Genomic DNA, 4,944 nt, shown 5'->3' with positions numbered 1-4,944 from the left:
TCACCTGTTGCCATGTTCTGTGTTTAGACCCTAACCTTTTGTCCCCTGCAGCATTGTGATCTCTAGGAAGGACTTTGCAATGTGATTTGGACAAGTCACTAATAAAATGTAGGGAAAGACTTCTCTCAGTTTGAAAGGGAAAGTTGTAGGGAAAGGTTTCTCTCAGTTCGCAGCTGCTGAAATAACAACTGCTCTAAACCCAACCCACCTTTCAGCTGCAGCCTTCTGCCATTTGCAATCCCAGCCCTTTTCAGATGGGGCTGCAATCCTCAGCCTCCTCCTGCAGCTCTGTGCCCAGGGATGTGTGCTGAGCCTGGCCCTGCCCCTGGCTCCTGGGGGTGAATATTCACCCGTGACAGAATGGGGCCAGCGGCTGCAGGTGGCCCTCTGCCAACACATTCAAAGCAGCCTGGGAAAAGCTTCACTTCTCCAAGGAAGATGCTGTCCAGGCTACCTCCTCCCAGCCAGACACATGGAGGGGGCTCTGGTGCTCATCCTTCTGCTGCATGGCTAAGGCTAGTGGCCACACATCTTCCCCTTGGGGACGTTTGGCTTCACCAGCCCTGCAGTAAATCAGGGCCAAGTCTCCTGCCAGAGGTCAATGGGGGATGCACCCTGCCACCGTGGAAACGGGAAATGGTAAGAGGCAAAAAGGGTTTTTTTAGAGCTCAGTTAGCCATTGACAAAGTGAAGAGTTATTTGTTGTTCTTATCTAACAGTGAGACTTTGCTTCCTGTGTTATTGTAGGTAATGCAGAAGTCATCTTCCTTTGTGAACCTCATTTCTGCAAGATCTTTTCTCAGTTCACAGCTTCCCCTTCACACTCCATTGTGTAAAAGGTTCTCCAGTCACATCTGACTCTGAAGTTGTATTTGAAAAGAAGAGATACCAGAGATGTGGGCTGGGGAGGGCAGGGATAAACTCCATTTAGAGCTGTGGGGTTTGGGGATTTGCAGTTGGTGTCTCATCTGTGCACAAACACAGGGAAGGATAAAGCTCCAGAAGAGGCAGAGAGCACAGTGCCTGTGAACAGTCCCATGGGCATTGATGGGCACGTGGAGGGGCAGAGCCTGGGCTGGGGAAGCCCATTTCAGGGTGCTGGCATCCAGGGTGTTGTGCACCCTGAAGGACAGGCCACTCCTGCACTGGGTTTGCTGTCTTTGCAGGTGGAAGGACAGCCTGAAGGATGTCTTTGGAGACTGGAGTAACCGGGCTCGGTCTGAGCTTTTATTTCATTAAGTGTTAAGAAACACCTATTTGATCATCTTCTCTGGCATGGGGAAATTCTAAGCAAATAGATTTGGTGACACTTAGAAAATGTGATAAAGGGTGCAGGAAAGAGGAGGGCTGTGTTCCCTGTGTTCTGAGCTGGGCAGGCTGCAAGGGCAGATGCTCTGCACCCTTCTTTAATTAGACAGTTAATCACAGCACTACCTTTGGAGGGCAAGACTTGCCCCTGGGGGCCCTGTGCTCCTGGTGGGAAGCCTTTGTTCACTGAGCACTGCAAGTGTTCTGACATTTCCTGCAGCACATGGATCCACATCACTGCTTGCCTCCTTCCACCTTGTGGACTCAGAAGCCACCTCCCTGGCAGGAGATAAATCATCCTTGGAATGGCAGCCCCCAAATCGGGGTGAATTGCTGAGCAGATCTTGAAGGCACCACAGCCATGGGGGTGAGGGCTGACACGGAATCTGTGCCACCCCTTCCCTTGCCTTGGGGCTGTCTCCACACAAGTCCTTGGGGAAGGCTGTGCTGCCTTTGCCCTCACGAGCAGGAGGAGAGGACTTGGCCTGAAGCTTGTGTACCTCCTCATGTGCTGTGCAGCTGTGAAACAAGGGAGAGCGGGAGCTCAGAGGATGCCAAGCTCCTGAGCTGGCCATGAAGTGCTCATGGCACTGCCTGAGCCTGGAGAGTCACTGCTTCCCACAGAGAGGGGCTTGGCTGTGCCATTGACAGAAACTGTGTCGGGGATTCTGCCCATGCCTGGGAAAGATGGAAATGGGATTTCCTGAGGCTGAGATAGGCTAAGAAGAAGCAGGGAAGCCAGTCTGGCAGGGAAAGCGTGGGCAAGAGGCTGCATGGAGCAGGGGAGGCATTGCTGAGGAGCCTGTAGCTCCAGAAATGCTTCAGAAAGCCATGACCACAGCCAGGCAGGCATAAAAATAACATGTGGAAAGGTTATGTGGCATGGAGACAGGATCAAGTCACAAGAGTTCAGAATCTAATGGGAGCAAAAGAGCCCAAGTGTTGGAGACATGAGAAAGGCACCTTGCAAGACAGTGGGGGCATGGGGGCTGAAGTGTTTCTCATTAGAAGTGGGAAATGTGGGAAAAGAAAGAGAAGAAGGCTGCTGTAATACCTATAGGAGTAAGGTATTAATTGTATGAAAGACAAAATTGTTGTGGCATTAAAAATAAAATATATCAGGAAAGCATGGGCCAAGCAGGCAGCACTTAAAACGTGTGAAAGAAAATAGTTGTAACAACTGTGAAAAAATATGATCCTACACACCCAAATGATGGTAGAGGAGTAGGGTTATTGTTGGCAGTATAAAAACTCAAAGTAACTGGGGTCAGTCTTGCAGAAAGCAGTGGGTGAGACAGAGACTGTTTTAAGAACAGGCTGAAGTTCCTCTGATACACCATTTGTGCTTCAGTGACTGGAAAAGGAAACAGGGTAGGAAGTGAGCAGGGAATGGAAAATGTTTGCCATTTTCCTCAACTTTAGAAAGTTCCCTCTTAGGTTTGCAAGGAGGGAAAGCAGTGAACTTACAGTGAAAGCAGCAGCAGTCGCCCAGATGTGTGCAGGGTGGGAGATTTCTGTATTCCTCATCAGGCTGGGGAGGAGGTGACAGTTTTAAGTCAGTGCCAAGAGGAGACAGTGTGGGGTTTTTCTGATTTTCCACACTGCATTTAAACCTCCTGCATCAGGCCACCCCTGCTCTGTCTGAAGAGGTGCATCCATTTTGTGTGACAGCTGCTGAGGGGCACACAGGGCACATCCTCACCCTGCCATGGGTCTGGCAGAGCTGAGCTGGCAGAGTGAGGGGACAGGAGCAGAGGGGTGGTGCTTCCAAGCCAGGTGTGAATTGCAGGCAGGCCAGCTGCAGGCAGGTAGCTGTGCAGAGGGCAGCTGGGGGCACCCAGGGTGTGCCTAGAGACAGTCAAGGCTGGGGGCTGGAAACCTCTTTATGTCAGGCACTTTGCACAGGGACCCACTAAGGCAGGAAGGTTGTGCCTGAGTTCCTTGAGTATTCTGAGAGGAGTTAAGGTGGTTCTGTGTGGATGCTTGGGAGGCACCCCCACATCCTCACTTAAACACTTCTAAAGCAAACCAGAGCAAATGGCACGGGCAGGGTGGCCTTAGGAGGAAGGAGTGCTGCCTCCCAAATGCTTTGCTTGTGACTGTAGTCTTGCAGTTAAATATACCAGTCAGTGTAAATCACAGTCTGAAACTCCTGTACATGCCTTAACCGGTGACATCTTTATTTGCCCTCGCTCCTTATTCATCTGGAATCGCAAGGTCAGAGAAGAATCCTGCATGTGTTTTCCTTCAGCAATATAAACGTCACTTCCCTCCTGCCTCAGCTGAGTGTTTCTCAGTGGGCTGTATGTCCCCAGGGTAATTCTGGTGCTTTCTGGGGTACTGTGCTGTACCATAAGTGCTCTGGTGCTAGTGGGCATCCTGCAGGGCAGGGTTTGCCACCAGCAGTGTTCCACAGCAGCCCCCTGCAGCCAGAGCTCCTCTGACCCTTGAATCCTGTACCAGCAGGAGGGAGCGGTCCCTCCTGGTGCCCGGCAGCACAAAGGATGTGGCAGCACCAGGGCACAGGTAGCCTGGCCAGCAGAGCCTGCACTTTGCAGGACAGTGGGAAGAGGGAAGGTTTTTTTTGATCCTGGCCCATAGGTGTAACCAGTATAACCTAGAGTTCAAATATTTTATTTCAGTTACTTTGATGCCTTGAGAGGCTGCCTAGAACAGAGGCTAGACAGTGTTAAAGGAATAAAGGAGGGATTTATTAAAAGGCCTTCAAAGGATTCACCTTGGGCAGTGCAAGAGCCCAGCCGGGCTCCACCCAAGACAGACCCAAGGTCAGGAGTTTTCACACTTTTATAAGTTTTGGTCCATTTCCATATTGGGGTTAATTGTCCAATTCCAGCTCCAGGTTATGCAGTCCAATCCTCCCAGATTGCTCTCATCAGTTTGCTGTTGTTGGCACTTTTGGGGTCTGAAGCTGTAATGCTGTCCTTGGTTCTGGGGCTGGAAAAGGATTGTTCTGTGTGACTGAGCTGTGAGGAGAACTGCTAACACTTTATATGAAGCTCAGACTTACATACTAATGCAGTATAGAATCTGGAAAATATGGAAGCTGAAACTTAAGGCATCAACTTTGACAAGTTATACTGCTGAAGTTTCACAAGGAAGTGCTGGCTCTGTCCTGCACCATGTGCACGGCATGAGTGGAGCCACACTTCTTACAGCAGGGCTAAAAATCTATCTGGATGTGCTGCTTTTTTATTTTGTTTTTGCACCTTGTGAAAAACAGAGTTCACTCCTTAGAATTTTTAAAAGTTTAATAATAGGATAAAAAAAGGACAATATTTCCAGTGCTGGGGTGCTTTTGATGAATGGCCAAACAGCACAGCAAAAAACTTAAAATCCTGTTCTCTATATACTGTTACATTGCTGGGGTTATATGCATATTCATTAGCTTATACATTATTCAAACATTCCTGAGAGCTTTTGATGTTGCAGGGGCTCTTCATGTTTAGGTTTCCCATCCTGACTCATCTGTATGACATCCCGAGATCAAGTCAATTTTATTCCTTCCCATAGTTTCATCCCCATTGTTTCACACTTTTCTGAGGAGTTAATGAGCTCTTCCCCAGTCTCCTGGTGCTCTGTCTTGTGTCACTGCTATCACTTGGACAGGTCAGTCCA

Source organism: Vidua macroura, chromosome 10 (genome assembly GCF_024509145.1).
Source record: "Vidua macroura isolate BioBank_ID:100142 chromosome 10, ASM2450914v1, whole genome shotgun sequence".
Lineage (NCBI taxonomy): Eukaryota > Metazoa > Chordata > Aves > Passeriformes > Viduidae > Vidua > Vidua macroura.
The sequence above is the reverse complement of the archived record's forward strand: the minus strand, read 5'-3'. Positions refer to the sequence as shown.